This window comes from Giraffa tippelskirchi, chromosome 8 (assembly GCF_054371585.1).
Source record: "Giraffa tippelskirchi isolate mGirTip1 chromosome 8, T2T-mGirTip1v1.2.pri, whole genome shotgun sequence".
Classification (NCBI taxonomy): Eukaryota; Metazoa; Chordata; class Mammalia; order Artiodactyla; family Giraffidae; genus Giraffa; species Giraffa tippelskirchi.
This window is the reverse complement of record NC_137282.1, coordinates 17,353,479-17,378,943: the sequence shown is the minus strand read 5'-3', so window position 1 is coordinate 17,378,943 and position 25,465 is coordinate 17,353,479. Positions and strand designations below refer to the sequence as shown.

At 39.8% G+C, this 25,465-nt stretch overlaps 1 protein-coding gene across 7 annotated transcripts in view; it reads left to right on the top strand.

Moving 5' to 3' along the window:
• LOC145518681 (uncharacterized) overlaps nt 1-25,465 on the top strand; it is a 188,955-nt gene that overhangs the window by 30,298 nt on the left and 133,192 nt on the right. For 2 of the 7 annotated variants that reach the window (XR_014063139.1, XR_014063137.1), the window contains exon 3: nt 11,618-11,792. The gene's annotated coding sequence lies outside the window, so the exon portion shown is untranslated. Of the gene's footprint in view, nt 1-8,653; nt 9,617-11,617; nt 11,793-16,489; nt 19,295-25,465 lie in introns of those variants that run through there. The other 5 variants (XM_081523500.1, XR_014063143.1, XR_014063140.1 and 2 more) reach the window with 5 other exon arrangements.

The window sequence follows — 25,465 nt, the reverse complement described above, 5'->3', positions numbered from 1 at the left end:
AAAAAAGGCCTTGACTGATTAGTTACATCAGGAGGGAAGGGTACAGGCCAGTTGTGGTGGGTCTACTATCCAGGTTCTAGATCATAGGTTGGCAAACTTCTTCTATCAGGACTTCCTTGGTGCTCCCAATGCAGGGGGCCCAGGTTCAATCCCTGATCAGGGAACTAGATCCCACATGCCAGAACTAAGAGTTTGCATGCTGCAACTAAAATATCTTGCATGCTACAACTAAGACCCAGTGTAGCCAAATGAATAAATATTTTTTAAACAGGCCAGTTGCTAAATATTTTAGACTTTGCAGGGCATACAGTCACTTACTCAATGCTGCCATTGTAATTGCAGAAATAGACACTATGAAAATGAACACAAATGAGAGTAGCTGCATACCAATAAAACTTTATTTACAAAAACAGACAGCAGACCAAATTTAGCCCATGGTCGATAGTTTGCTGATCCCTGTTCTGTAGACTATTAGCTAAGACTTGCCTGAGTCAGAGTTAATAGCTCTCGGCGAATGCTTTCATATATTCTCCAGACATTCATCTTTGTGTAGACACGTTACACCCGGTAGAATCTATCTTGCTTTCACCAAGATTGTTTGACACCAGATTATCCCAAGGGTAAATGCTACAAAAGGAAAAAAATTGTGACAAAGTTGATGCTTCGTCAAGGGAAGTATTTAGGCAACGTGACTTGAAATGCATGTGTACGACCCTGGCTACATTGGAAGCACGTTTCTGGGGGAATTGTCAGAGCATAAAATTAAGTCTAGTTGAGAAGAAATCCAAGTCCCAAGGTAGGACTAAACCGAGACAGCAGAATGAAGAAAATTAACAGTGGGATAACTTATGAGCTTCAGAAGCACAGTATTTTTCATAGGAATCAGTGCCTCCTGAGAATATTTTATGCGGTTTATTCAATCTTTATTGCTTGAGTAGATTAGAAACTCATTGTGGACAATCTGAATGAAATGACTCCAATTATAACAATATCTCCTCTTATTATGCCTCCCAAGTCCTGCCAAGTCACACCTGCACAGGCCTGACTCTGAACACAGTGCCATCATTGTGAGCATACTATTTAGAGAGGAAAGTTTAATCCATTTCTAGCCAAAAGGAAATTGTCATTTGCTGCCAAGACAGTCATACATTTTGGCCTTAAGTTTAAGCTAGTTGATAAGTTTCTATGTTACAGGGTTTGAGCAATGTCAGCTCACCCACTGAAAATCTTCCTTCTCTAAAATGCTGGAGATTTCCAAAATTATAATCAGTCTTTAAAGCACTACCTCTAAAACATATAAAACGAAGGCACAATGTAAGAAGGAAGGTAAGAAAGGGTGCTTTTGGAAAAAGTTTTCTGGTTTAGCAAAGAAAGAATGGGAATAATAACATGGCTATGAATTAGGCATGTCAGTTACAAGAAAGATGCCAAAATTCTATTTGAAATGGGGAAGACTTCCAATTTCATGATGAATCCGATATTCAAGATCTTGAGTTTTACTATTCTCTTGGTCTCATCTTTCCAATTTCAATAATTCACTGTTTTGAAATAGAAATCACTTCTGACTGGAAGTGATGAATATGTTTGGAACTAATACAGAGAACAATAAAGAGTACAGGTGGTAGAGAGAACTGGACACCGTGGGAATTAGGCAGAGTTCATTTTTTTATATTGTGACTTAGATGTGCCCTAAGGGTAATATCCTTCATTTGTCTACAGTTGGGGATGGTGGGAAAAAGCTACCAGAACCCTTATTTCCACTACTTGGAGAAAAAATAAATAAACTTGTCTTTAAAGGTCTTCAGTCAGTTTAATAGTCAAATTTCTTATCAGGGATGTTGGTGTTTCTTTACTCCAAAAAAGTCTCCCTATGTCTTTTTTCCATTGCAGCTTGACATCAGGTGCATAGAGGATCCTCACATGTGTAAGGAGAGAGCCTTTAGGGCCCAGTGCTCAGCTTCCCTGCCAGATACTGCTGCCATCCACTTTCCCCTGGGTCTCTGGGTTTGATGTCTGTCTCTATTTCATGCCCAATAGAAGTGACTATTGTTAGTTGAGGTCTCTACTATTTTTATGATTCAGTTCAGTTCAGTCCAGTCACTCAGTTGTGTCCAACTCTTTGTGACCCCATGGACTGCATGCAACACACCAGGCTTCCATGTCTATCACCAACTCCTGGAGCTTGCTCAAACTCATATCTATCAAGTTGGTGATGCCATCCAACCATCTCATCCTTCGTCATCCCCTTCTCCTGCCTTCAGTCTTTCCCAGCATCAGAGTCTTTTCAAATGAGTCAGTTCTTCTCATCAGGTGGCCCAAGTATTGGAGTTTCAACTTTAGCATCAGTCCTTCCAAAGAATATTCAGAACTGATTTCCTTTAGGATGGACTGGTTGGATCTCTTTGCAGTCCAAGGGACTCTCAAGAGCCTTCTCCAACACCACAGTTCAAAAGCATCAATTCTTTGGTGCTCAGCTTTCTTTATGGTCCAACTCTCACATCCATACATGCCTACTGGAAAAACCATAGCTTTGAGTAGACGGACCTTTGTTGGCAAAGTAATGTCTCTACTTTTTAATATGCTGTCTAGATTTGTCATAGCTTCTCTTCCAAGGAGAAAGCCTCTTTTAATTTCATGGCTGCAGTCACCATCTGCAGTGATTTTGGAGCCCAAGAAAATAAAATCTCTCACTGTTTCCATTGTTTCCCCTTCTATTTGCCATGAAGTGATGGGACTGGATGCCATGATCTGCATTTTTTGAATGTTGAGTTTTAAGCCAGCTTTTTCACTCTCCTCTTTCAATTTTGTCAAGAGGCTCTTTAGTTCTTCTTTGCTTTCTGCCATAAGGGTGGTGCCATCTGTGTATCTGAGGTTATTGGTTTTTCTCCTGGCAACCTTGATTCCAGCTTGTGCCTCATCCAGCCCTGCATTTTGCATGATGTACTCTGCATATAAGTTAAATAAGCAGGTGACAATATACAGCCTTGATGTACTCCTTTGCCTGTTTGGAACCAGTCTGTTGTTCCATGTCCAGTTCTAACTGTTGCTTCTTGACCTGCATAGATTTCTCAGGAGGCAGGTCAGGTGGTCTGGTATTCCCATCTCTTTGAAATTTTCCACAGTTTGTGGTGATCCACACAGTCAAAGACTTTGGCATAGTCAATAAAACAGAAGTAGATGTTTTTCTGGAACTCTGTTGCTTTTTCTATGATCCAAGAGATGTTGGCAATTTGATCTCTGGTTCCTCTGCCTTTTCTAAATCCAGACTGAACATCTGGAAGCTCTCAGTTCACGTACTGTTGAAGCCATGTTTAGAGAATTTTGAGTATTACTTTGCTAGTGTGTGAGATGAGTTCAATTGTGCAGCAGTTTGAGCATTCTTTGGCATTGCCTTTCTTTGGGATTGGAATGAAAATTGACCTTTTCCAGTCCTGTGGCCACTTCTGAGTTTTCCAAATTTGCTGGCATATTGAGTGCAGCACTTTCACAGCATCATTTTTAGAATTTGAAATAGCTCAGCTGGAATTCCATCACTTCCACTAGCTTTGCTCACAGTGATGCTTCCTAAGTTCCACTTGACTTCACACTCCAGGATGTCTGACTCTAGGTGAGTGATCACACCATCGTGGTTATCTTGGTCATGAAGATCTTTTTTTGTATAGTTCTTCTGTGTATTCTTGCCACCTCTTCTTAATTTCTTCTGCTTCTGTTAGGTCCATACCATTTCTATTCTTTATTGTGCTCATCTTTGCATGAAATGTTCCCTTGGTATCTCTAATTTTCTTGAAGAGATCACTAGTCTTTCCCATTCTATTGTTTTCCTTTATTTATTTGCATTGATCACTGAGGAAGTCTTTCTTATTTCTCCTTGCTATTCTTCGGAACTCTGCATTCAGATGGATAGGATATATCTTTCCTTTTCTCCTTTGCCTTTAGTTTCTATTCTTTTCTCAAGCTATTTGTAAGGCCTCCTCAGACAACTATTTTGCTTTTTTGCATTTCTTTTTCTTGGGGATGGTCTTGATCACTGCCTCCTGTATAATGTCATGAACCTCCATCCATAGTTCTTCAGGCACTCTATCAGATTTAATCCCTTGAATCTTTTGTGCCTTTCACTTTATAATCATAAAGGATTTGATTTAGGTCATACCTGAATGGTCTAGTGGTCTTCCCTATTTTCTTCAATTTAAATCTGAACTTGTCAATAAGGAGTTCATGATATGAGCCACAGTCAGCTCCCGGTCTTGTTTTTGCTGACTGTATAGAGCTTCTCCATCTTTGGCTGCAAAGAATATAATCAATCTGATTTCAGTGTTGACCATCTGGTGATGTCCAGGTGTAGAGTCATGTCTTGTGTTGTTGGAAGAGGGTGTTTGCTATGACCAGTGCGTTCTCTTGACAAAACTCTGTTAGCTTCATTTTGTACTCCAAGGCCAAATTTGCCTGTTACAACAGGTATCTCTTGACTTCCTACTTTTGCATTCCAGTCCCCTATGATGAAAAGGACATCTTTTTTGGGTGTTAGTTCTAGAAGGTCTTGTAGGTCTGCATAGAACCATTCAGCTTCAGCTTCTTCAGCGTTCCTGGTTGGGGCCTAGACTTGGATTAATTCTCTGCTCCACCCAACTGTGATAAGAGCCCATCTTGGTTCTGGTTAGGATAGAGCTTCTGAATCCTCTCTCCAAGCCTTGCTTGGGGCTACTGATGATGTTCAGTTGCTAAGTTGTGTCCTACTCCTTCTGACCCCATGGACAGGGGCACTGACTGGCAGCAGCAGTCCTGGGAGGCACAGCATGTTGGCATAAGTTTCCTTGGAGGAGGTCACCATTAGTCCTACAATAGAGCCTATAACCCTACCATAGAGAATGCAGACTCCGGAACTGGGCAGTCGCAGCCAGACTACAGGGAGGGAGCACAGCTCCACTGTCAGCAGAAAACTGGATTAACAATTTTCTGAGCAAGGTCCTACGCACCAGAGCAAGACCCAGGTTTCCCCACAGCTAGTCCCTCCCATCAAGAAGTTTGCACAAGCTTCTTAGTCTCACCCATCAGAGGACAGACGGAAGAAGTAAGAACTTCAGTCCCATGGGGCTACTGACATGTGATCAGAAGCCATAAGGACTTAGGGTGCAAAGTAGGTAGACCTGTATAGTTGACTCCTATGTTCAGATTTCATTTCTCTGGACCCCTGGGACTGGATGAACGTTGAGTTGAGGAGAACTTGGAGTAACATGGAAGGTGCAGGCAGGCAAATAGGATTGGAGACATAGCTGCCCAAGTGCTACTTTATTAAATTGCCTTAGAGGCTGCCTACAGCCACCAGAAACTTTGTTTCAGCAGAACATTTATTAAAATAGTCTTTTAAAAAATATGTATGTATTTATTTGGCTGTGCTAGGTCTTAGTGGCGGCACCTAGAATATTTAGTTGCAACATGCAAACTCTTAGTATTGTAGCATGTGGGATCCACTTCCCTGACCAGAGATCAAACCCAGGCCCCCTGCACTCGGAGCATGGAGTCCTAGCCACTGGACCACCAGGGCAGTCCCTCACCAGAGCATTTGATTGAAGTATGAATATAAGAGCTGGAAGGGATCCATTTGTTTACATGTGTGTGTTAGTTGCTCAGTCATGCCTGAGTCTTCGTGATCCTATGGACTGTAGCCCACCAGGCTCCTCTGTCCATGGGATTCTCCAGACAAGAATGCTGGAATGGGTTGCCATTCCCTCCTCTGGAGGATCTTCCTGACCCAGGGATCAAACACAGGTCTCCCACATTGCAGTCAGATTCTTTACCATCTGAGCCTTTCTAATAAATAAGTATTTATTGATTGTCTATTATTTGCCTGAGTTGGGTGCTGAGGATATATCAATGGCAAAAAGAAGTTAAGGAAGAATTGTGTTCCTGAAGGAGGGACGACACAAATGTACAGATACTCATGGAGCTGTGATGGGGTGTGTGTGTGTGTGTGTGTGTTAAAGCACATTGGAGGGGCCCCCAGTTAATCCAGTAGATGAACAGAAAGATTAAATTATTTCACATCACCTAAAACATTGTCTTCCACCTTCTCCAGAGAGCACTGTTCTCTTGGTGATGTTAGAGACTTTGTTAGGCAGAGCCTGGCAAACCTCTAGATGAGACCAGTGGCCCAACCTTCTATCTATCTTCATCCAGGTAGGGCTGCACAAAATTTCATCTCCTCTCAAGGCTTCCAGGTGACCTGAGCAAAGACATGCAATTTCCATGCACGACTGGCATGCAAACTCAGATTGTTTCTATGTTTGCAAGGCTGCCTTTTTGCTTGTCCTGTAAAAGATGGTGGAGTTTCAGGGGAACAAAGCAACACGCATAATATGTCCTGGCCTCCAACTAACCTCTCCCCGTGTTGCTGACAACTTGGAGGATCATATGACTGGTCTTACACACACACTTCCCACCCCCTGTTTGTAAGTTTCCCTGATACCGTCACGCCTGCCCTGTGCTTTCCTCTATCATGCCACGCTTCCATCTGCATCTGCCATAACATTCAACACATAGACAAATGTTCGGGATAAACCTCTGAACAGGTGTGTAAGCAAGCCAGCACAAATCCATAATTAGATAAACCCTGCTCAGTGTTGGACACAGATGGGAAAGTCGAGCATTGTGGCACTACTGCCATCTGGTCACCTCTGTCAGGAAATTAAATAACCCACAAGTATGTGCGAAGTGTTCTGGCCAGCTTAGGTGAGAAGAAAAAGTTAAAGATGTAACACATATCCTCTTGGAGTGCAAAAGCCATTTAGTGGAACAACCATGTAGCGCTGGGAATAGAAGACCCAAGATTAAGTTTCAGTTCTGCCACTCTTGAGTTTGAGTCACTTAACCTTTTTACATCCTTAAAAACTGGCTAAAACTAAGAATAGTTTAGAGTTGTTGTGCTAGCTGAATAAAAAACAAACTGACACAGGAGCAGAGCACAGAGCCTGAAACAGAACTAGTGCTTCATGAATGTTTACCAAATTCAGAGCGCTAACCCTTAGGCATTAGGAGTAAAGAACCACACACAGCATGCAAGACAGCATATTACCAAGTGCTAAATTGTGTGGAACGTAATGAAGGAAGTCATGGAGGCTTATTCACAAGTGGGCTTGATGAAAAATTAGCTGTCACACAGGGGTAATGAATTTCACATGGATTCAGTCAGGCTGCTGCCATTTGGATGCTGAATCCATAATTTAAGTTTTACATTGGATAAATAGTATGTACATTTTTCCTGATTTTAAAAGCAAAGTGGACACATTGTAGAACATACAAGTAATACAGAAATGCTTAAAGTCAAATTAACTATGAAACTAATTTCTAGAGATAACCATTATTAATATTTAAAAAACGTATACATATTTTGTATGTCTCCTGCTTTTATATCCTGCTTGTTTTTAACTTCCACATTGTACAGTGAGAAATTTCTCATTTCTTTTTAAATTCTTGAAAAACTGTACTTTTATTAGATGTGAAATACAGTATTTCGTTTAAGAAGTGTTAGCTGGTCAGTTGTGTCTGACTCTTTGTGACCTCATGAACTATATAGCTGGCCAGGCTCCTCTGTCCATGGAATTCTCCAGGCAGGAATACTAGAATGGGTTGCCATGCCCTTCTCTAGGGGACCTTCCCAACCCAGGGATCAAACCCAGGTCTCCCACATTGCTGGCAGATTCTTTACCATTTGAGCCACCAGGGAAGCCTTGTGCTATATTATATTAATTAATCTCTTTTTCTGTTAGAAATGTTTCTTTTCTTGTCTCTCTTTTATTTGCAGCTAACATCTCTGGGATTCAGTCTTTTCCAGTATTTGAACAGGGTCCTAGAGGTGGAACTGAATTATCAGGCACAGTGTATAAATATTTTAAGGGGTTCTTAATATGATTTCCCAAATTGCTTTCTGGAAGAATTGTACCAGTACATGTTTATTAGACAAAGTTTATGAGCTAGCCACACCCCCACATGGAAATATAATTGTTATTTTTAAATTGGTGATTTGTTAAATGAAATGTAGTATTTAAAAATGTATGTTTCCTTGGTTTCAAATGAGATTGAATATTTTTTCTTAATTTTCTTTAGCCCTTTAAATATTAAGGTGGTACTGCTTTATTTTTGTTTGTGGCATATATTTACATAATGAGCCATTTACTTTTTTAAAAGGATACATTGCTGTATATTTTTTAATTGGTCAATGAATCATAAAATGTTATCTTTTGAGACTAAAGACAAAATTATACTACCTTCATTTTCTCAAGCCAAATGTAGAATTTATTTTTATAACATAGGATTTGGTCTACGTTATTTTATCATTATTTTCATTACATGTTGGATACAATATATAAAGTTATATTAATACATATATTTATATAAATATAATGTATGCATTTACACTGTATGGAGAAGGAAATAGCACCCTACTCCAGTACTCTTGCCTGGAAAATCCCATGGATGGAGGAGTCTGGTAGGCTGCAGTCCATGGGGTCGCTAAGAGTCAGACACGTCTGAACGACTTCACTTTCACTTTTCCCTTTCATGCACTGGAGAAGGCAATGGCACCCCACTCCAGTACTCTTGCCTGGAGAATCCCAGGGCCGGTGAAGCCTGGTGGGCTGCCATCTATGGGGTCGCACAGAGTCGGACACAGCTGACACGACTTAGCAGCAGCAGCAGTTACACTGTATATACAAACAAATATATACATTATTGACAATGTTCATTTTCAAACAAGCTTTATAACCATTAATTATTTAAACTTATTTTAAAACAGTCACATGGGCAGTTTATTTTATGCCTTTTCATTTTCTTTACTCATGAATAATAACTTAGCTAGGGAAAAATTTCTTAGACTAAAATATTTTCTTGCTAGAATCATGTTGACATTGCTCTGTTGAAATCTGGTATTTATTTCATAAAAGTCTGAGGCCAATTTGATTTTTATTTCTTTTCAGATAATCTTTCCTCTAAAAAAAATCTGGATATTTGACATATTTTTCCCATTAACCAATAATTATGAAATATCTGCCATGTGGGTCTCTTTTTCTCATTATGTTTTCTTAATATGTGATGATCCTTTTGCATCTAAGTACTATGTATTTTTTTCTCAGATGTCTTTGTATTTTTTTTCTCAGATGTTATTTACTATTGGCTTATGGATTCTAGAGGTCCTTCTGATATATCTAATTATCACTTTTAATAGCAAGTTTCTGGGAGCTTCTACTCCAGGATTGCACACTCTTAGTTCTAGCTTCCCCGTGTGGATGGGAAGCTCCAAGTCAAAGCTTTAAAGCACGTGTTTCTTGACAGTACGGGGGCACCTGGCCAGGGAAGGCCATGGAGGCAGGATTCAGTGGACAACTCAAACTCAGAGTCCTTCATGAACGACTGTCTAGCCATCCTCCACTCAGGAGGTAATGAGCAGACAGTGGTGGCAGGGACATTCTGGGCTCCGCTGGGAACGGACAGGCCATGATCACAGGGGAAACTGGAGCTAATTTCCTCGATAGAAGCAGATCAAGGAGCAGAGGAAGACGGCAAGTATCTGGCTCCAGGGAATCAATAGAGACCAAGAACAAGATCCAAGAAAAAGTTTTGCATGGTGAGTTGATAAAAGGAAGTGATTACGATAAAGAAACAGACCTGCTAGATGCTGAATTGAAGGTTTTCCTGACCAATAGGACCTTAAGTAATGACGGGGATGCTCTAGAGCTGAGCCGTTCGGTATGGCAGCCACTAGCCACTGGGACTGTTGGGTACTAAGGAATTTGCCTTTAAATTTTATTTAATTTTAGTAACTTTAAATATCACATGTAATAGTGGCTACAGTGTTGCTCAATTCAGGTCCAGAGTGGCTTCCTCTGACCAGAAAGAGAGCTATGGAGGTTGCCAGCATCAGCTGTAACACATCAGCTTCCTAGACAGTGAAAATTCGTCCCATAGTGGCAATAGGTTAATTGTTAGGCTTGTTATTTGATATTCAGAAGTTTTATTATTTTCTGTGTCTTCGCAGATATTTTGGTGGAAATTTGGAAATTATTGCATGGAGGAATATTGAATACTATTTTAGAGCATAAATCGACCTGTTTTCCCTCCCTCCCTTCCTCCCAGCCCTTTCTTCCTTCCCTCCTTCTTCCTTCCTATAATTTTGCAAACAATGGTAAGAATCCTTAGGCCAGTTTTATAAGCACCTTTTGTTCTACTTTGTGCCCTTTGGGAATAAAATTTTTATTGGATATAGGAAAATAAGTAAGTTTTTTTTTTTTTTAATGGCAGGTGGGGAGAGGGCGCATAAGTGCCCTTCAAATTCTCAGTTCAGAGCTTTTCTTCTTGGCTCTGATAATTTTTACTGTGTTATCTTATATAACCTTTACAGTATTATCTTCCTTAAGGATAACTTGAAAGAAATTTGAATTTCGTTTTTCATGACAGGAATGAGTTTTTACAGAAGTCACTTTATTACAAATTAATCCACTAATTGATTAGTTGAGTAATCAATAAACATGGTAGGCTTCTGTTTTATGCTGGTTTCTGTGCTAGTTACTCTGGAAGAGAAAAAGGGGATAAAGAGATAAATGCACAATCTGAAGATATTAAAATTTTTTTTCAGTTAAACTAAAGGTCCAAGAAACATAAAAATTAAATAACACTTGGTTGTGTATGAAGTTTATTGACTTTATGAAAAAAGATTGTGGTTATATGAAATATGGACAGCCCTAGAAAATCTAGGACATATGGTTTTTATGTGGTTTGAAACAGTTCTTGCCTTAGAGAGGTTGATGTTCTAGCCGAGGAAATAAGATACACGTACAAATCTAACCTGCCCAAGGAGCAGTGCTCAGCTCTAACAGATTGATTTTTTTAAAATTAAAAATGGATAGTTTCATGTCATTTTGAGATTTGCTTTATACAAACAAACAAAAAACTTCTTTAGTACTCTTTCACCTTCTCTTCTTTATAAGTTTTTCTATCAGCTTCAGTGTTTCTTTTACGAAATTGAAATCTGGGTTCATAAGAATGAGTAATACATTGAACTCTTACATTCCACACACAGGTATTGTATTAATATCTACCACCTGCCAGGCAGTGGGCTAGGTGCTGATTAGGGGACGAGATGCCCTTCACCTGGACAGTACTGCAAAAACTGAGGGTGGATTTATACTTGACACAGCTGTGTCTGCTACAGAGAGAAAAGAAAGTACAGGGAATTGTCACAACAAGGCTAATGATTACTCTGAAGTGCAGTGGGAAAGCCTGGGTGTCATTTTTTTAAGTCCTCAAAAGACCTTTGATTTTTTTCTGCTTGTGCCTTGGTTAGCCTTAGCATCAGATGGAAGCAATTTTATGTTTCAAGAAAGAAGCGAATGAAAGGGAAGGAAACCCTTAAAGGTCAAAGCCTCCAATCCTCTGCTCACAACCACTGTGCCATGTCAATTATATAACAGTCGAAAAGTTTTGCTTTGACTATAGTTTTCTCTGTGCTGATGGTCACTGGTGCCTCTAAAGCTCTTGGAAATAGTTTGGATACAATAAGATTTTTTTCTTTTTTCCTGAAAAAGGGAAACAGTCTTGCTAACCAACATTTTTTTCTTTTTTTGGACAGTATTGATTTATCAACAGATCCATGTGTCTTTTCTTCAGCATCCCCCAGGGAGAGTCCAGGTTATTTTTAAGAAGACAGCAGAGAAAGATGGAGAAGAAGCCTGCAAATCCAGAGGCTTCTGAAAGAAAGGAGCTGCAAGGAAGACTGTACACAGCCTCAGCATCTTCTAGTTGTGGTGAGTTGAGATTCCCTGTGTTTCTTCATTCTTCTTCTTCTAGATATAACATGGGGAAGAATGCCAACAACTGGCCTCTTTCTACAGAGAGATGAGGAGTAGTGTCATTCGAAGTAGATGAAGGTTATCAGTTTAGGGTTAACAAATGGTGGGGTTGGTGGTTGCTGGGGTGGCAAGTAGTAGGTGATGACCTCTCACACATCAAAAACTGGAAAACAGATGCCAAAGCAGGAGTTCACTGCAAGGGATCTGGAATGCAAGTTGAGACTTCAGTTCAGTTCAGTCGCTCAGTCATGTCCGACTCTTTGGGACCCCATGGACTGCAGCACGTCAGCCTTCCCTGTCCATCATCAACTCCCAGAGCCTACTCAAACTCATGTTCATTGCATCAGTGATGCCATCCAACCATCTCATCCTCTGTCGTCCTCTTCTCCTCCTGCCTTCAATCTTGAAGATTGAATTTGAGACTTGGCCCGAGGAATAATTCTGTGAGGCTGGTCTCTGTCCCAGTTCTCTCTGCTGCAGTAGGCGATGGGTAGAGTTTTCGAACATGTCACTGTATTTTCCTGTTACACTTGCTCCTGGCTTCAACTGGCCTCACTCAGGGTCCTCTGTCCCCCAAAGCAGTGTTGGGAGTTTCTTCCTTCTAGAGTGGTCATTGATTGAACCAGTTGGTATCCAGAGGCTGACTAGGACTCTTGGGAGGCTTTCAGATGGAGGAATCTTCACAGAGATGATAACTGTCAGCTGAGACAAGCGGTCTTGATCTCACAGACGTTTGAACCAGGAAATCCACAGGAACATTGTCAGTTGAGATGGTTGTCAGAACTGAAATGGCTGGTAGTCATGCTGATGTGGTCTTCCCTTGAGATGGTTGTTTGAAACTGAAAGAACCTAATCTAGATTAAATATTACAGAGATATAGTAAAAGTTGGTTTTATTTATGTCCTCTAGTTCCTGCATTGGTCAGTGAAATTGTTTGCTCACTTTTTTTTCTTTTATGGAGCTTTCCCTAGAAACTCAATATTTTTTGATCAGGACTTTATGTTCTTAAAAGTGATTGAGCAGCTTTTGTTTTTCACATGGCATATACCTATCAATACTTATAACTTAAAACTAATTGAAAAATATTTTATTAATGTATTTAAAAATAATAAATATTCTCTATGCTAATATAAATAACATTTACTTTATGTAAAAAAAAATGATGCTTTCCAGAAAGAAAAGCAGTGAGTAGAGTCCCATCATTTTATTTTTGCAAATCTTCTGGATGTTGGGCTTAATAGAAGACAACTGAATTGTCACATATATATTCAATCTGTTGCCATATGTTCTTTCACTGAAGTATATGAAGAAAATCCAGCTGTCCACAACAAGGAGGTGGAAAAAAGGAGAATTTTAATAGTCTTATTAGATAGCTGTGGTTGTTCTGCTTTGATACTATTTCAAACTTTTACAAGTGATAATTTCTTAAAGATTAATTGCAAAATAGACTCTAACATCATATCACTGGACATTTAATAATCTGTTGTATTAAAATCCATTGGTCTACATTACCTTTTGAATAGACCTTTTAACCATACTTGATTTTGTAGCATTAAGTCTTGGTCATTTGTTGAAAATATTGGCTTACTGAGTTATTTGGATCTTTAAAATGTATATTTCATTCTAAAACATGAAAAAGCCACATTCATGAATATCAACACTGGTCTCATCAGAAAAGTCTTTAAGATCAAGGTCATTGTGATGGACATATTTTCCATAATTCCCATTTTTTGCTGGAAAGCTGCAATGTTATCATTAGAAACAAATACAGTCCATTTTCCTCAAATCAACTGGCTTACTTCATTTTTGAGGAAAGATTTTATAAAATACTGAAGTCTAAAGAACCACTGTTTGTTTGTCAGTCATTCTTTCAGTAAGAAGCAGCTAGTTTCAGTTGCAACTTAATTGTAAGAGCGCTTTTTCTCAAGACAGTCATTGCATTAGATATGCAACAGAAAAGCCTTATGAGTGCTTCCCATTTCAGCACATAGAGTATTAAAAAGTATACTCAAGAGCTGACATTTAGTAAGATTAAGAGTATTGCTTCATCAAGGACATTCTTAAGTGGAATAGGCTTGTTTGTTTTTGCAAATTCATGTTGGTGAAGAATACGATGACACTGGTACAGTCTGATGCCACTCACTGCTTTGGTTGATTGTAAAGCACCAGCTGTGTTATCCACTGTTGCTTTTATACCATCAGTGCAACTGTCAACACAATGAAATCGGCAAAGAAGGCCTTAGTTTTATTATGAAAAATAATAAAATCCTGTGGATCCCCTGAAAGTGTTTCACAAAGTCTCTGAAAATCACCTGGGGACCCTAGGGCTCTGTGGGCCACACTTTGAGAACTGCTGCCCTAGAGGGCAGGTATAGGTTTTAGTACATTGAGACCCTTAAGCTTTTGTGTTGCATCACACTGTCAATCACTGGAGACCTGATAACAAGAATGAAGGGATTAAAAGACATACAATGTGGTGTTTTTTTTTTTCCGAAAGCTCATTATTGAAAAGTTAAAGAAGATGCTAAGAGGCTAAATAGATTTCCTTGAGTATTTTCTGTTCCAATCTTCTCTAAACTCTACTGTGTAACTTTAAGTAAATATCGTGTCAGCTGTTCCAAGGTATAGGACACCATAAACTTAGGAGAAAGATTGTCTCTCAGTGAGAGAAACAGAATCAGCCTCACATAAACATGTGCATTTCAGGGGGGATTAGAAGAAAAAAGCCCTAGAATTACAGAATATGTGATCTCTGTGTTATAGATGAATGACTAGAAAAAGTAAATGATTAGCGTAGGTGGGTAAATAATTACAGTGCAGAGAAAGAAAATGTTCTTTAAATTCTAGGAGGTCTTAAAGCCTAAGACTGGACTATAACAATCTGGATGGATAGTTAAGATTTGGAGAAGAAGGAAGATTAACTTAAGCTCATTCATTAGTGCATACTTGTTAAGTTCACAATACTAGCAAAAAACAGAAAAGCCTTTAAAATAACATATGATGGAAAAATGCCTTCACAATATTGTATTATAAAGAAAAAAATCAAATACCTATGTGATTGAGTCTAGACCATGGAAATAGTCATTTTGGGGATTTGTTTTTAAAAAATAAAAGATCCTTGAAGTGACATCCACTCTAATAAGAGTCAATTAAATTTATTTTTAAGATCTTCCCCAAACCATGGAGTGCGACATTCATGCAAAGTTATCTCTACCCTCACTCTGAAAATAGAAGGTATTTTTGGAGAAATCTTATTTCATAATATTTTATGTGAGAATACCGCAGCCTACCTGTATATTTTGCTCCAAGTAAAGTGTGTTTTCTAATACTTTTTTTTCAGTATAGTTATATATAATTCTCCTATTTCTTCTATCCATAAAACTGCCACAATCCACAATGGCTTTCATATCTTAAGTATTTCTCACACCATCAGAAGTGATGGCATACAATATAGAGAGAATGATATAGAATATACTGGTAGACTCTTAAGTGAACAAATATTTGTGTGTATGTTCAGTAATTATTTATACACAAATATGTTAATAATGTATAGAATAGGAAGATACTGGTTTTTTCTAAGAGTGGGCAAGGCAGTGGTTTATAATTACAGAGAACTTTCACTTTTTCACTCTTTCATTTCTATGGTATTTGGTTTTTCCGAATAAGTATATATTCCTTCAAAAATCAGAAAAGATACTTAGAAAATAAAAATAAAAGTAACATTGCATTTTGCTTAGAATAGACACTTTGAAAAGCTGGAAGTAGAGAGAAGAAAGGAAAAATAATGATCAAGTCTTATCAAAGATAAGACATATAAAAGTAACTAGAACTTAACAGTAGTAGAGGCACCCATTTATTGGTATTCCAGGACTCACTTTGACATTAGGAGCTATTTATAATGACAAGATTAGAAATTACCTTTTTCCATGTTATAGTCATGGTGCCAGGTACAAATGTCACTCCCAGATTATTTTTCTGTCCTTTTGAGTGAATAAAGTTGTGAAGTCAGGATGGAAAAGTCAAATGCTCTGAGAGATTTCAGTGTATACTATTGGTAAACATTTTGCTTATCTCGGTTTGGAAACACACTATGAAATCAGTTTGGGTTGGCGGGGACACCCCTTCCCCTCTCCCCTGGAAATGGACAAAACCATCTCATTTCTGAGACTCTCTTCACCTTACAGAATGATGTCATCTTCTTTCCCACAGTCAGAGTGGCAGGTAGGAACAAAAGGTCTTAAAAGGCTTCACCTGCATAGAAGTAAGAGAAGAAAGTGCCTCAGAGCTTTAGTTGCCAAATGATCCTAACAAAACCTCCAGTAGGAAAGTGGTCTGGCCTTCTTCAAAACTGGGGGCAGGAAGAGGCATAAACAGAAAAGGACACTGACAGACCCTGGGTCCACACTGAGAGACTGTTCTCACCAGAGAAGCAGGTTTTCCATTCCTCCATCAGATTATTGAAGGAAGAGAGACCACTTTCTCAAAACATTTTGTGTATGTTAGGGGTTGCCACATACTCCCACTTCCCCAGGACAGTCCCATTAGCTCCTGTTTCCTTGGCATAATTTTTTTTTTTACTTTTAAAATTCTATGACTTTTTTAAAAAAATTAATTATTATTTTTTTAAATTTATTTTTATTTGTCTGCATCAGGTCTTATTTGTAGCACGCAGGATCTTCAATCTTCATTTTGGCATGCGGAATCTTTCGTTGTAGCCTGTAGAATCTAGCTCCCTGACCAGGAATTGAACCTGAGCCCCCTGCATTGGGAGTGCAGCATCTCAGCCACTGGACCCCAGGGAAGTCTATCCTCGGCGTAATTATTAACAGTCTCCTCTTTTACTCAAACGCATCCTGAAAGATAAGCCATATGGCACTGTTGTTATGGCTGAACTGTTGGGGAAAATATCTTCGGGGACATTGCAGACTGTTGATTGGTTGGCAAAATGGTCCTTTTGTCACTTCCATTACAGACACCAGGAGAGTGAAATTCTTTCACAGCTTTCTTGTAGCTAGGATCAGCCATGTTATTCTGTTTCAGCCAAAGAGAACTTTCCGGGAAAGTTCATAAATCTTTTGGTACTGGTTTCTCATCTTTTTTGAATATGGAAGTGATACCTGGAGTTGCAAGGCTTTCCTGGTGGCTCAGTGGTAAAGAATCTACCTGCCAATGCAGGAGATGCAGGTTTGATCTCTGGGTTGGGAAGATCCCCTGGAGGAGGAAATGGCAACCTATTCCAGTTTTCTTACTTGGGAAATCCCAAGGTCAGAAGGAGCCTGGAGGGTTACAGTCCATGGGGTTGCAAAAGTATTGGACACGACTCAGTGACTAAACAACAGCAGCAGCCTGGAGTTGCAATGGTCATCTTGAAACTGAATGAAAGGTCAAGGAGATCCTAGAGATCCAAGCCCTAAACAGCTGTCAGCTAATGCTAAGAACAAATTACAACTCTTGCAGTTATATTTTCTGTTACTTTGACCTAAAGTCATTCCTGCTTTACACAATGGGTTGTTTCTTTTTCTTCTTTTAAATTACTTCATCAGGTGTGTTAGGCCTGGAAATCTACCTCTCTTTCGACATGCAGTTTACTGCCCTTTGGTGACGCTGAATCAATCCTTTTAGTATCTCCCATTTACAGGCCCTATGTCCAAACACTGACACACACAATGATTGGCAGAGCAAAGACAGAGTGTGCAGAGTGAGAATTAGGGGAACTGGAGGGAAGTAACAAGTTTATCTTCTTTTATCAGAGGTAGTTCTTATTTTGGAAACACAACATTCATTTTCTGAGAACTCTACAGACTGTGTATTTGGCAAGGACTGTTCATTTTTCATCTTCCTCACTAATGTCTTAAGGGATGGAAAAGATAAATCTGAATGTCATCAGGATACATATGGAGCTGAGGGCCATGGTAACTAATAAAGTCCTTTCTCAAGACCCACTGGGATGTCTCAGTTCAGAAATAGAGGCCAGCCCCCACCCCAACTTTGTCCTTTTTTCCCTAGGAGTCAAAAGACCCCAAATTATCTTGTGTTAATGAGAGTAGTCTAAGAAGGCTAAGGTACTTCTTGCAACCCCCACATCACGCTGGCTGTGTGGTCAGGTCCTGGATCTCTGATAATGACTACTATAAGGAGATAGGGATTTGATTGTACTGCTACTAAGGAAGCAAAATTCCAATCACAGCAAGCCCTAAAGCAATTTAAGTTTGGCAACTAGCCCCAAATAGAATTCACTTGAACCTTGCCAGAAATATGAATGTCATCTTCCAGAAGTTTAAAGGAAGAGAAAAGTAATTTGGGAAACAGAGAGTCCTTTGAAATGTTCTCCTTTGCCTTCCTGAGGTTCACTGAGTCCAACAGTGTGGTAGTTTTTAAAAGAATCTATTAGTTTGATTCTATATTTTGCCAAAGTGTTCTCTCCATCTCTTACTAGCTTCTTTTCATAACCCACATTGAGAACCTGATGGGAAGTTATCAGTACTTCTACCAAGTCTGCTCCTGTTCCCACAATATTTCCTGCCAGAATCAAGCCAAAGTGATGCCAGAATCCATTGTATGAGACTAAAGAAGAGTGTCTTTCTGCTCACATCTGACAGCTGGCATCTGGCTTTGATGACTGATCAGCAAAACAGACAGAACTCACACTTTTGTCAACTTCTTTTGTTTTGTTTTTTTAACCTGAAAGCTAGATGGACGCTAAAAGAGATGATTCTACATTTTTGGGTGGGGGAAGTGCATTAATCTAGACACACAATTCATTCCCCTAAAGAAAGGAGGTCAGTCACCAAATGGCCTATTTTTTTTTTTTTTATGAAATTCTCTCTAAAAAAGGATAAATATACCTAAAAATTTTCAAATCTGGTCACAGAGGATAGAGCCCTTTTAGCCAAAATCTCTTTTTATTTATTTATTTATTTATGTATGTATTTATTTTTGGCTGTGCCGGGTCTTCGGGCTTTCTGCAGTTGCATTGAGTGGGGGCTACTCTCCAGTTATGGTGCACAGGCTCCTCATTGCAGTGGCTTTTCTTGTTGTGGAGCACAAGTTCTAGGCACTCAGGCTCAGTTGCCCCAAGGCATGTGGGATCTTCCCAGACCAGGGACAGAACCCACGTTCCCTACATTGGCAGGTGGATTCTTAACTACTGAACCACCAGGGAAGTCCCCATATCTCTTTTTTTTTTTTTTTATGAATTTATTTATTTTAGTTGGGGGCTAATTACTTTACAATATTGTAATAGTTTTTGCCATACATTGACATGAATCAGCCATGGGTTTACATGTGTTCCCCTTCCTGGACCCCCCACCCACCTCCCTCCCCATCCCATCCCTCTGGGTCATCCCATTGCCCCGGCCCTGAGCCCTTGTCTCATGCATCGAACATGGAATGGTGTTCTGTTTCACATATGATAATATACATGTTTCAATGCTATTCTCCCAGAACGTCCCACCCTCACCTTCTCCCTCAGAGTCCATAAAATTGTTCTATGCATCTGTGTCTCTTATTCTGTCTCGCATATAGGGTTATCGTTACCATCTTTCAAATTCCATATATATGCATTAGTATACTGTATTGTTGTTTTTCTTTCTGGCTTACTTCACTCTGTATAATGGGCTCCAGTTTCATCCACCTCAGTAGAACCGATTCAAATGTATTTTTTTTAATGGCTGAGTAATATTCCATTGTGTATATGTACCACAGCTTCCTTATCCATTCGTCTGCTGATGGACATCTGGGTTGCTTCCATGTCCTGGCTATTGTAAACAGTGCTGCGATGAACATTGGGGTACACGCGTCTCTTTCAATTCTGGTTTCCTCGGTGTATATGCCCAGCAGTGGGATTGCTGGGTCATATGGCAGTTCTATTCCCAGTTTTTTAAGGAATCTCCACACTGTTCTCCATAGTGGCTGTACTAGTTTGCATTCCCACCAACAGTGTAAGTCCCATATCTCTTGACGCACCTTCCACTAGCTAACTTTTCTTTTCAGGAAAAATTAAGAATCATTGAATTTTAAAATTGGATTCACAGGTCTAAACATCACCTTCCTGTGAGACTCTGTTTTCCCGCTTGATTGAAACAGAGTGAAACATTTACAACTTTGGATATTCTCTATTTTGGCTAGGGGGTGGTACTAGAGTCTGCTAGCCCATGGAGATTAAAAATGCGATTCACTGGGCGGTAGCTAACCCAGAACCAGAATGGAGCAGGCCACCCACAAAGGTGAAATCAGGTTCTGTTTCAGCAGCAAGTCCAATAGAGACAAGGAAATAAATTATTCCAGTTTTGCTCCAGGATAAAAGCAAACATTTGTTTCATTGATTTTTGCAGAGCGGAAGGTGATATTTCACAATTTTGCAGTTTCTACAGCAAGTTTCTGGTATTAGCTACATATCTATAAATCCTCTGTTCTTTGGAAGATAATTATTCTTTATAAGGCAGATGGCATTCTATTAGATTATCATTGTGACAGCAACAAATAATGACACGATTTCTCAATAAAAAGGACCCATTTGATAAATTTTCCTAGATGACTATATTCTTGCTTCTAAGGAAATAAAGATTGTTTATCAATTTGTTTCTATTAAATTTAATTTGGTTGTGAGTAGGTAGACATCTTCCTCAAATTGTAGAGATAGGGACAAGCAATAACCATTGAAATAGAAATTAAATTTTCTTAGAGAATTTGTTTTACTTGTATCTATGCATTCTATCAGCTAATTTCCCAAAGTATTTGCCTTTATTTTTCTATCCTGCCCTTTGAGTTTCTAATGGAAATCAGGAGTAAGTGGAAGACTAATGTTGAGTTGATTAATGATAATAAAAATTAAGATTTACTGGCAGATGGTAGAGGAGGGGGTCAAAAGATTCAGAGAAGTGGGAATATGATAGTGGGTAAACCATTAAGTTCAGAAAACCCAATACCTGACAGTATTCTGTGGGAGAGTCCAGAAGACACTCAGTTTTCTCAACAATGAATCACTGAGAAGCTCAGCAATTCTGTAGACCAGGCAGACAGTAGGAGATGCTGTTATAGATCTGGACTCCTGACAGAAGTGGGGGTGATAAAAATCTGAAGTATTAGAGTCCAAGTGGCAGTATAACCATCAGGAGAAAGGAAAAACAGCTATCACAATGAATAGCAAAATCTGAGTTGCAGCCAAGGGTCTCAATCTGCAGAGAGCTATGAATAGTCTGAATGAGAACAGTCTTCTTAGAGGCAAGACAGGTAGGCAGCCAACAAGGATACTACTTAATGTAAACAGTCAAAATAAACTAAGAATAGGGACTTCTCTGGTGGTCCAGTGGTTAAGACTCCACCCTCCTAACGTAGGGGTCAGGTTTAATCCCTGGTCAGGGAACTAAATGTTTATGCTTCAGCTAAGATTCCGATAAGATTCCATATGCCACAACTAAAACAGGGCACGGCCAAATAAATTAAAAATAAATAAATAAATGAAGCATAGATGATCAGGAAGCTAAGGGTAATCACCCCAACAAAACTCAAGAGCCACTGCCCGGTTTTTGGACCTAAGCTAGTTCTCAGACTCAAGACTCACTGATTGGAGGAGAGGCCAAGACAGTCTGTGTTACATTTAATCAGTAGTAATTCTCAGCCTCTTTCATCAAATGGATCTACAGACATTTACTAGGATAACTTGCATTGAGGAAAATGGAATATCTAGATTTTTGAGGATTGTTGGGCACAGAGTCTGATTCTCATTGGTGCTTGGAGATCCAAAGTGTCACCATGACCTCCTTTGGCTATGAATGGAGCCTTATCTCAGGACTGGCTTACTGTGAGTCCACGTGGTCTACGAGTTCACACAGATGTTATTTCCTTGATCCATCAATGTATAATTCAAAGGAACAGAGTTGGCAGTTGGCAGAATTCTCCTGTGGGGTAAGAGATCTCATAGAAGGGAAGGCCAGTTGGAAATCTCCAAACCTGACCTCTCCTCCAAGCTCCCTACCCCTGGCCTGGGTAGTAAATCGGAATAAATAACATATCCTGTGGGGGATGGTAATGCAACTCTTAATTCAAACAACCAAGTAGTAACCGCAATTGCAGTGGCTCTGCTGGATGTAGGATATTTTGGGGGAGCAAATTAATACAGCCTCTGCCATGTGTTAGGCAGTCATTTATCTAGCAATTGTGTTATTTTTCCATCCCTGTTTGAAAAGAGTCTGAGAAGCTGTCTGCATTCAAAGGAGATAGAGAAGAGTATAGATTTAGTTTAGGGCCTTCCCTCAGATCAGGTATTCCCTCACATACTGGGGACAATATTCCAGTTACTACTGATGTAACAGCCATCCCAAAACTTAGTGTTATACCAATAAAAAAAATGAAATGAAACCCTGGTTTTATCCTAGTGAAACTCAAGTTGGACTCTGACCTATAGAACCATCAAATAATAAATTCATGTTGTTTAAGTAACAGCAACAACAACAACAAAAAACCACTTAGTGTTATAGAACATTCTACTCACCAGTTCTGTGGGTTAGTCATTTGGACTGAGCACAATGGGGATAGTTTGACTCTGTCCCACATTTTTTAGGGTCTAAGCTGGGAAAACACAAGCTGGGAGTGTCTCGATAGTTAGAGACTAGAATCACCTGGAGGCATCTCTCCCTGTGTCTGGTAATGGATGCTCACCTTTGCTTGGGACCTTGGTTGGTTTGTCCGACCAGAGGATGTACATGTGGCCTCTTCATTGAGTCTCCCTCTGTGATAATTTGGGCTTCCTCCCAGCATGGAGGCTGGGTTTTATGAGTGAACATCCCAAGAAAGTAAGGCAGATGTGTATGGCATGTTATGACTTAGCATCAGAAATCATATAGCTTCACTTTTATCCTTGCTGCACCCTACTGGTTTTACTGTCCCAGACTTTAGCCTTTAAGGGAATGGGAACCCCACAGATCACCACTTAATGGCAGAACTGTCAAGGTTCCATGGTATCTTATCTCCGTTACTAGAACAAAATATGATAGACTGGGTGGCATGAACAACAGACTTTTATTCCTCACAGTTTCAGAGGCTGGGAAGTCCAAGATCAAGGTGCTGGCAACTTCTTGGTGAGAACCCTCTTCTTGGATTGCGAATGGCTGCCTTCTTGCCATGTCCTCATATAGAAGAGGGAGGAAGCTCTGGTTCTGTTCCTACTTATAGGGGCACTAATCCCATCAAGGGCGCTCCACCCTCATAATCTCATCTAAACCTAATTAGCTCTGAGAGTGCCCACTTCCCAATAGCATCACATTGAGGGTTAGGGTTTCAATAAATGGGTCTTCGGGGGACACAAAACTTCAGTCCATAACACATGATAAGAAGAGCATATGGAGTGGTAGGTATTGCTGTGGTCATCTCTGGAAAATACAATTTGCCATAGATTTTTGTGAAGAAAAAATAAAATACAGTCATGAAAAAGTCCTAACAGGTGTAAGGCGCTGGAAAGGAATGTTTCATGAGGGGGTTATTTCTTAACTCTTATACAGATGAAGAGCTTTCCAGGTGGCTCAAGTGGTAAATAACACAGGAGACATGGGTTTGATCCCTGGGTCGGGAAGGTCCCATGGAGAAGGAGATGGTAACCCACTCCAGTGTTCTTGCCTGGAGAATTCCTTGCACAGAGGAGTCTGGCGGGCTGCAGTCCATGGGGCTGCAAAGAGTCGGACATGACTGATCACAGCACACATACACATACAGATTAAAGTCTTCAGTGGCTACAGATTCCTCAACTTATTAACAATTTCTTTTTGGGTATAACCAGCCTAAGGGAAGCTCTTGCTGCCTGACTGCAAAGTGGTTGACCTTGAACCTGCCGGCCCACCCTGTGTTGTACCTGGAGAGGCTCACTCCACTTTTTGGCCACACCAGCATGTGGAACATTAGTTTCCTGACCAGGGATTGAACCTGTGCGCCCTGCAGAGGAAGTGCAGATTCTTAACCAGTGGACCGCCAGGGAGGTCCCCACTGTGTGGCTGTATTTTCCAACTTCCCGTGACCAGAACGAATTCATGTTCACATCCTTTTGGGGGCTCATTTTTGGCTCTGGCCAGAATGTTACATAGCTGTCAGTTCTTAACTTTATGTTTAGACATTTGGTATTTTAAGATCATTCAAAGACAATTATGGTCAGTAGCTAATCCCAAATAGACCTTAAACTTCGATTCTTAGAGGAATGAGAAAGAAGCAGGTAAAAACTATGATTTTCTTAAGCAAAAATAGTTTCATAAATTTAGTAACTGTATGTGGACATTACTACCAAAATAGAGAAAGAAAGCGAACACTACCACATCCTCTGCCTCCCTCATGTCCAAGCACTACCTCTATCTCTCTACTGACAGATGGAAAAAAAAAAACAGCATCTGGGCATGAATAAGCATTCTTACCCCAAATCAAGAACTAAACAGCCCAGACTACAGACAGAAAAGAGAAACACTAGGTTCTGGAAAATGATCTTCCTGAAATTTCACTATGGATAATAAAATCTCTATATAGTAACTGCTTAGAGTGCACGTAATCCCACATCCAAATGAGCTGACGTTTAAATCAATAATTTGGATTTATTTCCCAGGAAGCTCAGTCAGTGTTCTTTATCACTCTTTTTTTTAAAGTATTATTATTATTTTTGGCTGCACTCGGGCTTTCTCTAGTTGCAGCAAGCGGGGCTGTCCTCTAGTTGCAGTGTGTGGACTTCTCACTGTGGAGGCTTTTCTGTGTGAAGCACAGAGTGCTTCTAGGGTGCACAGGCTTCGGTAGTTGTGCCCGGGCTCAGTATGTGCCCCATGGCATGTGGAATCTTCCTGGATCAGGGACCGAACCTGTGTTCCCTGCATTGGCAGGTGGATTCTTAACCACTGGATCACTAGGGAAGTCCCTCCTGATCATTCTTACACACACACACACACACACACACACATTACACATACGCACATACCATATTCTATTTGATTGCTTGGAACTTTCTAGCGTTGTTTCCAGTTTTGTGAAGTTTGGATCTTTCAGGGGTATTTTTAAAAAATGAGGATTGAGGGTTAAATGTGGCAAACTGAGGAGGAAAAATATTAATGATGTTTTGCTTTGGTGCGAAGAGGCAGTGACACTCCTGGGCAGCATGTAGTTACAGGCAAGTTTCATGTGGTGAACTTTTTTTCTGGAGATTCATAAAGATACCCGGAGTTTTGGTCACATTTGTGTATGCTGTGTTCCAAGTCTGCTCTTGCTCATAGGGGGAGTTCTTTTTATTTACAAATGGAAGGTGGAAAATGTTTTCATTTTGGATTCTAAAAATAATTTTGTCTTGTCATAAGCAAGATATCAAACACATGAGCCCTACCCAAGAAGAAACCAGCTCTGCTACCTTTGGGGTCCATCACTGAAAATTATAAAATCTGATCCTTATGCAAGTATTTCACATGACATTGTTTTGTTCTACTTGGAACATTCGTGAAGCAACATTTATATTTTATGTAGCTCTTTTAAATTCCCTTTCACTGGCTCTTGGAAGCCTGAGTATTTCTTCATCCTAGGAAGAAATTATTTGATAATTGGAAGTTTCATAAATATCAGGTCTAAGTTAAAAGTTGCTGTTTAGATAAGGAATGTGAAACTTGTCAGGTTGT